Source organism: Macaca nemestrina, chromosome 19 (genome assembly GCF_043159975.1).
Source record: "Macaca nemestrina isolate mMacNem1 chromosome 19, mMacNem.hap1, whole genome shotgun sequence".
Taxonomy (NCBI): Eukaryota; Metazoa; Chordata; class Mammalia; order Primates; family Cercopithecidae; genus Macaca; species Macaca nemestrina.
Genome location: NC_092143.1, coordinates 9,600,781 through 9,613,244, shown reverse-complemented (window position 1 = coordinate 9,613,244; position 12,464 = coordinate 9,600,781). Strand labels below are relative to the sequence as shown.

The following is a 12,464-nucleotide window of genomic DNA, read 5'->3' as shown; positions in this document are numbered from 1 at the left end:
AAACCATCAGATCTCATGAGAACTCACTCACTGTCATGAGAACAGCATGGGGGAAACTTCCCATGATCCAATCACCTCCTTCCCTTGACACTTGAGGATTACAGGTCCCTTCCTTGACATGTGGGGGTTACAATTCGAGATGAGATTTGGGTGGGGACACAGAGACAAACCATATCAGGGTAGTAACACTGGATTTGAATTTTGAAAGGGCCACTCTGGTTATGCAGGGGAGAATAGATCATATGAAGGAGGTTTGCAGTGTGGATATTGCTTGATCAGTTAGCAAGTGATGGCATATTACTGGAGAAAGATGACCTTAGCTTGGACTACTGTGGGAGTAAGGGAAATGGAGAAAAATGAGAGATATTTGGGAAGTAAAATGGACAAGATTGGTAAAGGTTGGATATGTAACCTGGGGCAGTAGAGGAGTCTTAGATAACTCCTAGGTCTCTATGTTGGGCTGTTTATTGGATGCTGGTGGCATTCACAGAGGCAGCTAACAATGAGAGAAGATGCAGTTGAGGGAAGATCAAACATTTAGTTTTGGAAATACTATATCCTGTGAACAGTGTGATATTCCAGTCCTGTCTCAGAGAAGAGATTTAGGCTGAGGTCAGACATTTGTGATGTACCTGGTTTAACTGTTCCCTGAAGTTCCCTGAAGCTGGGAGAGTGAACAGATGGTAAGGAGAGGCAAGCTGGCCTTGCCTTCCTGGATTTTATGTTTCCAAATGACTGAGAGTACTGTATGGATTGGATTTAGCCTTTTGCTCGGTACATCTGAGTAAAAGAAGAAGTCCCTGCCCTTCCTCACCCCGCAACCTCCTTCCCCAGATCTGAAGCTGAATTATAACTAATGAGTACATGCCTGGCCCAAATTGGGTCTAGAATGCATTTGTTTAATGTGGGCCTTCTGACTAATATTCAGTCTTACCTGGATATTAGTGGGCTATTTCATTTTTCAAATAATTGGAGTCATGTTGTAGTTCTTCCAGGGAAATTCCAATCACCAGGGCTGGTGTCTTTGCCCTTGATCACATTGATTTATAGAAGTTATCTTCTTCATTTGTAAGGCATTTGTTGTGTTTGTTATGAGTGAGACACTAAGTAGGGCACAATATGAATATGACATGGGTCTTGCTCATTAATTTTCAGCAAGATAAGAGATTATATTGTCCTTCATAACATTGATTTATGGAAGAGCCCATATGCAGAACTCAGGCTCCTACTCTTTCTGCATTGCTGTCTTTGAGAGCTTGCAGTTATAGAACAAATATTGAAAAATGAGTGGCAGTCAATTTTGACTACCTCAGAAAACAGTACCCATAGTGTGGTTAAGAGGGTAGAGCATGGCTGGATGCAAAGAGTTGAATATGGCTAACCATTTTCCTGTAAGTTGTATATTCCATCTTTCTGAACTGGGTTAGTTATACCAACTTATAAGATGACATTTCTGAGAACAAGTTGGATGTAAGTCACTGATTATGTTTAAAACTGAAGTGTTACCTACTCTATAGTTAGAAATTTTCTCAGACTCACGCAAACTGTTTACTAATAGCTTGCTTTTATATGTGATTCAGATTTTGTCTTTATAGATATACGGGTTGCAAAGTGGGATGTGGCATATCATAATCAGATACGTATTATTAGGGGGCTATCTTAAAGCCTCATTCTCAATCACTTTTGTATATTTCTGGTGCTGATATAATCAATAGAATTTCATATTCAAGAGAGTAAATTTACTAAACCAGATGAACCAAGACAGTACATTATTAATGTATTCTTTAGTATTTAGAATCTTAAACATCAGCATGACATGGGAGCTTACTCCTGACTTGACAATCGTTTTTTAGCCTCTTCAATAGGTAGCTTTGGCTCTTGCTTTCAGGAATGAAGGCTCAGGTGGACAGTGACAGTGATATATTCTTTTTCGCATGTAATTATCAATACCTGTTATCATTTATACTTCATTATTAGTTGCAACTATTTTAATGGCCACTCCTATACCCAGAATATCCACAGCATTCTTTAAAATTGTTTTTCTTTATTTAGCTATTACTGTTAACATTAATTATATCAATTTGGAATAAAGGGATATGGGAATATTCTATACAATTTTTTACAGCCTTAATACTCTTTTCTTCAAAATTTTGTGGTATAGAAGAATTTCCTTTCACCAATGGATTTTTGTCCTTTGAAAATATGAAGGACTGCTATTTTAGCAAGTCAAAATGTTACCTGGGAATGATCAATGGTTATGATTTACCATCTTGTATTACTGGTTTAAAAAATGGAAAATTTGAAAGATGCATGTATTTTTTAAATTAGTTAATTACATTTGGATAGTCTCATGATAGTGAATCATTTTGCTGGAAATGATATAGTAGTATTCATTCCCTTTACCTTAGATTGCATTTAGGTCTTTGAAATATTGCTCTACTTGTGAATTGAATTTTTTTGGGATGAAGTTTCTTCTAAAAGTTATCTGCCTCATTTATTTGCAAAGCATTTGTTGAATGTTTATTATAAGTGAGGCACTAGGTAGGGAAAAACACGGATAAGAAGATATGAGACCTGCCCATTGGTTTATCAGCAAGATTAGTTATTGCAGGCTTCCTCTTATAGCAAATTTGGTGGATATTTATAGAAAGTGAACTTGATCACAGTAAACTGCTTTTGCAAGCCTGGTGAGAGAACTGGTCCACAAATTATGTAATGTAAGGGATAGCTAAAAGCCATGATATCAATTTTAATAAGTAGTAGAAAAAGTATTAATTGTGTTAACAACGTGGCATTAGTTGTATTACAATCCATATGGACCTTGGTTTGCATAGACCCTGTGTAAATAACTGGAATTAGAACTCCTAAACTTCTGGAATTAGAACTCTTACTGGTCTATAAATTGGGTCAACTGGAACTCCTCCTTCAAAATCTACTGGAAATTTTGGGGTGTGCATTTAAGATGAAAGAAAGGGAAGAATTTTTTTAATTGATTGTCTGTGCAGCTGGTAGTTATGTGTTTTATATACATTTTCTATTTATATTGTTGGTTGGGTAACATTTTCTCCATTTCAGATGAAGAAACTGAGGGTTAGGGTGGCCAAGTTCTCTTGTTATAACTTGGGTGAACTTGAGAGTGACCCGTGTCAGCTGGGAGGGGTGGCATTCTCAGAGTCAGGGAGGTGCACTGGACAGAGAATCCTCTGTGTCCAACATTGCGTTCTACATTTTACAAGGATGTAATAAACACAAACAAAATACAATGCAGGCTAAAACTGAACTTGTGACAATTCCTTCTCAGCCTCATCTTCCACTGTATTTCATATCCTAATTGAATACCATCTACTTGTCTTCTATTCTAGAAACAAGCATCATGATCACCATCATATTCAGCTACTATTTTATTTATTCAATACTCAACAGGGGCCAGACATGTTATAAATATATAAATAAATATATGTCATTTAGTATTGACTACTACTAAGCATTCTCATTTATTCCTATTTCATATTGGATGAAACTCAGGTTTAGGAAAGAAAAATCACTTGTTCAAAACCTCAGTTAGTGAGCAGAAAGATCACGACTCATACTCAGGTGTACTTCACCCAAAGCCCAGGCTTTGTATAGTGCAGTAATTGCTTCCTATCTGGTCAAAAATTTATGTCACTTGAGCTCCTGAATATCTTTCTAGGCTTTCTCCCCCTATTTTTAAATTTTTAATTATTTTTTGGTGGAGTATCACTCTGTTGCCCAGTCTGAAGTGCAGTAGCACAACTTCAGCTCACTCCAACTTCTGTCTCCTGGGTTCAAGCGATTCTCCTGCCTCAGTCTCATGAGTAGCTGGGACTACAGGCATGTGCCACCACGTCCAGCTGGTTTCTGTATTTTTAGTAGAGTCGGGGTTTCACTATGTTGGCCGGGATGGCCTTGAACTTTTGACCTTAGGTGATCTGCCTGCTTCGGCCTCCCAACATGATGGGATTACAGGTGTGAGCCACCACACCTGGCCTTCCCCCTATTTTTATTGCAGCTTCCTTGGCCTGTCCCTTGGTGGAGTTATCTTTCTAACTCCGATTCTTCCTCCATGTCTGTGGTTCACCTTTTGCCATTTCCCACTCAAAAGCCTCAGATGGCATCATATTAGGGTGCATTCTGAGCTAATTATTCTTTAGCTGGCAAAGAAAATGCATGTCTGAATAAAGGTATAGAGTGGTTTGACAAATTTTAGTCAATTGGATTAATTTATATTTTATACAAGTAAAATCTTACACAATTTCATTATACGAATTAAAACACTAAAATGCTAAATAAAAACAAAAGAAGTAACGCTTGGCAACATTTTCATGGCAAGTGGAAATATGCTGAATGTAGAATGAGAAAATATTTGATATAAACCCTACTATTACAAAGAGTGTGTCATGTTTGTTAATTATGGATAAGGATTTTATGCATCTACAAGGTGACTGATTTAAGGCAGGGAGTTACTGTGGGCCCATTGGCTGCCCACCCAATGTTTATGCTACAATTCTTTTTTTTTTTTTTTTTGAGATGGAGTCTTGCTCGGTAGCCCAGGCTGGAGTGCAGTGGCACGATCTCGACTCACTGCAAGCTCCGCCTCCTGGGTTTGCCATTTTCCTGCCTCAGCCTCCCAAGTAGCTGGGACTATAGGCATCTGCCACCATGCCTGGCTAATTTTATTTTATTTTTTTATTATTATTTTTGTTTTTTGTATTTTTAGTAGAGGCGGGGTTTCACCGTGTTAGCCAGGATGGTCTCCATCTCCCAACCTCGTGATCCGCCCACCTCGGCCTCCCAAAGTGCTGGGATTACAGGCGTGAGCCACGGCACCCGGCCTATGCTGCAATTCTTTCTTACTAACAAAATTCAAGTTTTGTTCACGTGGCAAAGTGCTTGAATTTGGTAGATAAGTCATGGTGAGTCTCAGAGAATGCTAGTAATTCTAGTTCCCTCTGACAGTGATTGTCCTAGGGGGCCATGTGACCCAGTTCTGGGCAGTGATCTATGAAGTCCTCTGGGCTTCTCTAGAAAAATATTTCTTCTTGAGAGAAATATTGCAATTCTGTTATGAGAAAATCTGACTGCCTCTTTGCTTCCTGTGTTGGGAATGATGGCTGGAGGTATAGCAGCTATCTTGTGACAATGAGGATTCAAGCCTGAGGACAAAGCCAACACCCTGAAACAGAAGGTTGAAGGAGCCTAAGTTTGATGGCCTTGAACCATTGAATCAACTCTATGACTGCCAATCAAATGACTTCTTTTTAGCAAATTACAAATATTCCTATGCACATAACCAGCATTAATCAAGTTTTTAAAAAATTTCTGTTAAAATTTACTATTTCTATTCTAATTAGGTACCTATAAAGCATCTTTGGACCCTGAGAAGCATATTGCATTTTATTCCATCTTCCTCAGGAGTTAGTTTTCATCCTTGGCTTTGCTGGTTAAATGCCAGAAGATTGTCAACATAAAATAATTTATATTTAATTTGGGGCATTACCAATTGCTGATTAGTAATAGACTGTGGGTTTAGGTATACACTAAAAGTAAACACAAAGTTTCTTTTCCATGGGTCAGAAAAGAGTGCATGTTTGGAAGACTTCTACTTATCACTGGCAACAGCTAGCATGATTTCTGTAAGACTGACCGGTCATTACTCCTACAATCCCCCTTTTCTTTTAGGTAGCTGATAATAGAAATATACAATTAAAAAAATTTTCAAAGCTTATATCCAGTATTGATTCACATGTATTGACAAGAAAAGGATTGTGGTTTGGGGAACATTTTAGTCTAAAAGTTCTACACAATAATATTGCATAGCCCTCTTGACTACTTGAATAATATTCAAGTCATGCTTGTGCAAACCACATTTAAAGATATAATTTGAGAACGTCCACTTCTAATTACAATTTTTTAAATGCCATATTTCTGAGGAAACCTCATAAAAATTTATTATAATGGCTTCCAGATTTTACCTGCAGTGGAAATTATGAAGAAATTCCAGAATATGAATTTATCTGGATATATAGTTGTGTTAGGGAGTTTTAGACTGCAGTGAGCCATGATCACACTATTACACTTCAGTCTGGGCAACAGAGTGAGACCCTGTCTCAAAGAAAAAAAATCCTAGATATTTTTGTAAGGTATGTTTTAGATAAGGCTAACATTTAACCAGTAAACTTTGAGTAAAGCAGATTACTCTTTATAAGTAGAGAGGCCTCATATAATCAGTTAAAGGCCTAAACAGAACAAAGACTAACCTCAAAGAAGAGAGGGAATTCTGACAGCAGATGGCCTTCAGGCTCAAACTGCGCTATCAACTCTTCCTGGGCCTCCAGCTGCCAGCCTACTCTGCATATTTCAGACTTGCCAGCCTCCAAAATTGCAAGCCAATTTCTTGAAAAAGATCAAAATTTATATATAGACATGCATACAGACACACAGACACACACACACACACACACACACACACACACACACACACACACACACTATTGGTTCTATTTCTACTGATTACATGTCTCACACTCCTGGGTTCAGGCAATGCTCCTGCCTCAGCCTCTTGAGTAACTGGGACCACAGGCATGGAACACTATGCCCAGTTAATTTTTAAATTTTTAAATAGAGACTGGGTCTTGCCATATTGTAGAGGCTGATCTTGAATCCTGTGCTCAAGCAATCTTCCTACCTCAGCCTCCCAAAGTGCAGGGATTACAGGTGTGAGCTGCCACGTTGGCCTTGGATAATTTTTGACCAACTGTTTGGGTACCAAGGCTGAGCCAAGTTGACACATAAAATCAATCATCGCAATGTCAACCACTGAATTAATAATTTAGCATATCAAAATGTAAGATATGCCAGGAATGACATTATTACTCTTATGTTACTTATTGTGATGAATTTTATAGCAAAGCAGTTTTTCCCCAAGTGCTAGTATATGCATAGCATATGTGGTTAAAAAATCTGTAGAAAAATATCTGAATTTTTCTCAAGTCTTGAAGATTACGATAAAGCTGATGATAGCTTTGCAGCTGAATAAAATTCTTTGATGTAATGAATTAATTTAGAAAAAACCTGATTGGAGCGTGAGCTGGTAAAATGCCAGCTCTGCTGGCTTTGTAATAGGGATTTCTGGTGGAAAGTCAAAGGAAGGAAACAAGTTGTTCTTTCAGGAATGGATTAGATCATTCGTTACCAAATTTTAGCTTTGAAAACCCTGTTTAGTGATCCAGGGTGAGAGTCCATTGTGAGTAATGCAGTTAATTAAAAACTGTTGATTAGTAGATTGTTCACATTACAATGTGAGGATCCTGAATGACAAATAGAATTTGCTTATTTTCCACAATGATGCCATTTGAATGTTGATCGGAATTTTAAAACTTCCGATTATGAATATTGTCCCACTGGACCTGAACATTTTTAAAATGAAGCTCTTTTTCCACTGTGTTTGGGAATTTCTTCTGAAGGTGCTTTCTGTATTCTAGGGAGGGGAAAAATGAAACCAATAACTTACTCATTTTTAGAGTGGAGATGATAAATATATTTTGTCCCAATGTATTTATTATAAATCAAACGATAACTTCTTAAGAATACTCTGATTTATTTAGCTCTTCCCTCTAAGTAAGATAACAGTTTAACCAATTGTACTTAGAACATTTGTACTCAGCAAGAGTCTTAGAAATAAGTCATTAATGTGATTGACACACGCTTCCTTGGCTAGTTTACTGGTTCAGTGAGAATTTGGTTCTGCTTGGACAGTCAAGAAGGGCAGGCACTATTAAAAAAAAAAAAATGTAGCCCTGCTACATACTACTGTGGCTGATAGAACAATTTTCCCATGAGCAGGATTCACTGACACACAGCTCTCTACCCCCATGTTTGCTTGTGGTTGATAAGATGCCATCTGCACAGCTGAGCCGTGTTCTAGGAGGAGCTATTAACACGGATTCCTCCAGAAGCAATGTTCGCCTAGGCTTGTGAGGACAGAGTGTGGATTAGACTCTGAGGGAACTAGGTGGCAGAACTATTCCAGGATCCTTGCTTCGGGCCCATCCATCCATTCTATGCACTGGCTGCTGCTGCTTTTGTAAAGATCTAATATATATATAAATTATACACACACACACACAGACCTGCACACGCACACATATATATTTAATTTGGTGAACCACAAAGCTTGGCTCAAGGGACCTGGACTAGACTGCTTATACATTATTGAAATTAGCTCATGGAAAACACGCTGCAACCTTGTCAAATAGAAAGATGCTTGCCCAGATTTGCGACCTGAAGTTGCTCTGGTTTCAGAACACCAGGGAAAAGTACCAAATGCTTCAAACCTCCAAAAATGATAATTTTCAAAAGAGCTTAGCAAATTTGGCAAATATATTCACGCTTCAAATATGCTGAAACTGAAACTGATGGGAAAAAAGCCCTACAGCATCCATATATAAGCTCCAGCCCCAGCTAACAAAATCACAACACCAAATGTCTCATCCCTCAGTGAAGATCTCAAAGAGATCTGACAATGGTTGAAAGGGAGAAAAGCACAGCTCAGGTGGGGAAAGCGAAATCCAGAGAATGAATCCATGACCTCACGTGCTCTGGCCGAGAAGGAAGCTCATGCAAAATTCTCCTCAGAGATGCCAAGTTTTTGTCAATATCCCAGAGAAGTTTAATTTTTAAAAATTAATGTTGGTTTCATTTGATATAGTTAACTTCTAGAAAATCTTTTTTAGGATTTGATTATGAGGTAAAATGTGTGCTCTGGCAGGCTTTGGGTATTGCCTTGTTATTTTAATTTGTATGTAATTGGGAAGTTGCTCTGTGTTCATTGTCCCTATGGAAATAAAGCAGTAGAAATGGTTCAATATTGCATGTCAGCTAACTGTTTTCTCTTTCTTCTGTGATGCGTAGAATAGAAAACTTGTAGCCAGCAAAAGCAGATAGTATGGTTTTGTGTGTGTGTGTGTGTGAGATTCTAAAGCTACTATTCCTTTGTTTCATTGTTAATTTGCAATATTTACATTATTTGTGCAATTTCAATTAACATTAAAAGAAGGCAGGAGATATTTCTGTTTAAGGGGTCATGGGTTAAAAGTGATTCTAAAGTCTCATCTGACAGGCAAGCCTCTTTTGAATACAGTAACTCTTCTTCACTAGTTCATTTCCCCTGCATACACAGTCTCCTTGTGAGCCACACCAAAATGTTTATACACCATGTTTTGTCCCATTTTTTGGTCTTTCAATAGTTTATTGCATTTCTTTGGATATGCTCCCACCCTCATATTTCTTATAATAAAATTCTTATTTATCTTTAAGACTGAATTCAAATAGCACCTCCTCTAAGATGGCTTCCAAGAATGCATAAACATTTAACCTTTCCTTCATCTGTGCTGACATTACCGTGTATACACCACTATTAGAATACTTGGCTTATTGCAAATGTTTTCAAAAAATACACCAAAATTAAGAAAATTTCTTCTTCTTACAAAAGGGGAAGTAGCATAGATAAGGGTCAAATCTCTGATCACTTCTCTCCATTCTTCCATTCCACGCTCTTTGGATGAACCACTGTTCTCAGTGTGGGAATATCCCACTAGGCCACTTTTATTTCTGTACGCATATACACGGCCCCACATAAAATGGACCGTGTTATCTTTTGTGTGAGTTACAGAAATGACATAATGGTGCATGTGTTGTTCTACAAGTTAATGATTGTGTATGTGACTTGTCTGTTAGCCTGAAGGAGAGATTCACTCACCCCATCTGATGGTGAAGTCCTTTAGTTCCAAGGTGATTTGTGCGTGGTCCATAAGTGTTCATATGCATGTGTGTTCACCTGTGTGCTCTTTATGTGCTCACATATGTGAATTCATATGTGTGTGAGTTCATGTGTGTGCATTTGTTTTATTCCTTATGTCTTCTCTGTCCTCACCTCCCAACAGTACCTAGCCAATGACCATTACAGAGTCAGTATTTTAACGTAAGTCTATCGTAGAGATATGTAGTATTATATATCCATGTTGCTCCTTCATGACTATAGAAAGACTTAATGGAATCAACCCAAAATTTAAGGTTCAGATATTTAATGTGACCAATGAGATATTTAATGTGTGCACTCTCAGGCAAATGACATATAAGTACTAGAGTCTCAGTAGGTGACCTTCCTCATTTGTTAGATAGAAAGGAATTTCCACAGTGATATTTCCACAAAAATTACAACAAAAAACAATTCTTTTCATTTTTTGCCAAAATAGTTTCCTCATTCAGATTATATGGTCTGATCACAAAGTGATAAATCCAGTTAATATGAATGTTTTCCTTAAGATGAGAAAGATAAAAGAAATTGTCTTTTCTTCGAAGAATAGTTGGACAATTGAAAGGTATTAGTGGAGAGGAGTTTATTGAGGCCAAATGAAAAACAGATTGGTGACATATTATTTTTCTTATTTTTAGAAAGCATTTTGAGAATTATATTCTAAAAATTAGCTCAAGATATCCTGGGGAAGAAGGTAGCAAGCAACTGATCATAAATATTAACCACTCCAGGATTGTATAAATGACAGTCTTTTCTCTCAAATGCTAGAAATGCCTCTGGCAAAGAGAAAAAAATGCCTCGGTGGCAAATTTTCTTTCAAAGAAAGGCAAAGAAAAAGCAAACTTTCCAGGACTAGTCTTGTTGTTCATGTTATTTAATGGATTTCTTGGTTACTCAAGTCTGAAGGACCTCCAGTTACTTCTAATCTAAATGCAAGCAGGGTGGAATAACATCTGATTTTTCTTACTAGGGCTACCTCTCAGACCAGTGTGAAATAAAATGGCTCCTCACATATTGCTAGGGGTGTGGGTTCTCTGCTTGAAAAGCACATAATTTGATATCAGAAAGCATTAATTTAAATCTCAATTTTGCCACTTCTTGTATTAATTTTGGCAATTTATTTAACTTTTCTGCACCTCAGTTATCTCATCTATAAAATAAGAATGATAATTTCTACCAATTCTGTAACTCATCATCTTAATGCAAAGCTTGGTAAAGTATAACCTGGTCTTCCCACTATGTTCACATTGTCATTACTGGCTGTGGTTTTGTCCTTCTCCTTACACCTTTCCCAAACCTGTTTGGGAACCTCTGTACTGCTGGGTGCTCTTAGTGGGGGGTGGTCCTGGTTATTTTCCAGTGGCCCCTCTACACCTACTTTCTGCCCTTCTCTGCCTTGGACTGTCCCCCGGGAGTCTGACTCTTATTGGCTGCAAGGGATGCTGCCACCCTCTGGCTTCTGATAGGTTTTGGCCAGGGGGAGGTGTCATCAGGAGCTGGGAGCAAGCAAGTCAGATCTCTTATGCCAGGCAGTATGGGGGGCCAGTACCTGGATTCCTGGCCACAGCTCTCCCTCAGGGGTCCAACAGTGTTCTCTCCTTTACCTAGCAGGCCTCTTCCTGATGGTAGACTATCCGCTCTTGCTTCATCAATGTTTGTTAGTTCTCCTTGCATTGTAAATTCTCCTTTTGTAAAACTCCTCTGAGTTACCTGTGACTATGCTGTGTCCCTTCCTGCACGAACCCTGATCCATCTGAGAGAGGGTGGGAGCAATTGAAGGAATGGCTCACCCTCTCTCTGTCTAGACTCCACAGGCATCATAACTACACAAAATGCATTCTGATAGCTGCTCTGAATTCTCAAATTTAGTGCACAGTATAACGGCCTAGACCTGTAAAGAAATCTGTTTCCCAAGATCCCAGTGAAGTGGACAGATTTATTTTTTCCTGAAAAGTTTCTTTTGAAGTTTAATGCGAACTTTCTCTAACATTTCATAAGCAAGGAGTCAGCTATCAGAAAGCAAAAACAACACGAACCAGAACCCGTAGAATAATGGATGTGGTCTGATAATTTTTGTATGTGCTGCCAAGATAGATGGTGATGTATCTGATTCAATCATTTCAATTTTCCTTTTGGGTAGAAGAAATTAAGAATTAACTGAGAGCAGTTGCAAGCTTAATTCTTGGCAAATAGTAATTTTTGTAGCCAAATGAGACTTGCAATAACCTATACTTATAAACAAATATACTTTAATATATTTTATTTATTATTCTTCTTTGATAATTAGTCATATGAATTAAATTTAATCTTGAAAGAAAAACTACATCAAATTAATGAAATCTGAGCAACAGAGTTTATTGTTTAACCCCAAATTTACCTCTATCTACAATTGTTTGAAAACTTAAGAATCAACTGAGAGTAGTTCCAAGCCTAATCTGAAATCATCTATATTTGGTTTCTTGATGTATCTGTTAGGTGTTTTTAGAATTTTTTTAAATAGTAAGATGAAAGTTAGCATATAGGTCCTGACAGCACACCAACTAATGTTTAGGGAATTGACTAGCTATCAGTGTGATATATTAAATAATTATCACTATTAACCCATCTAACACAAATTTTCACTGGACTG

The 12,464-nt window shown here is 37.7% G+C and overlaps 1 pseudogene; it reads left to right on the top strand.

Annotated features, from left to right (window-relative positions):
- The window catches only part of LOC105476936 (small ribosomal subunit protein uS5 pseudogene), a 325,515-nt pseudogene that overhangs the window by 226,133 nt on the left and 86,918 nt on the right, over positions 1 to 12,464 (top strand).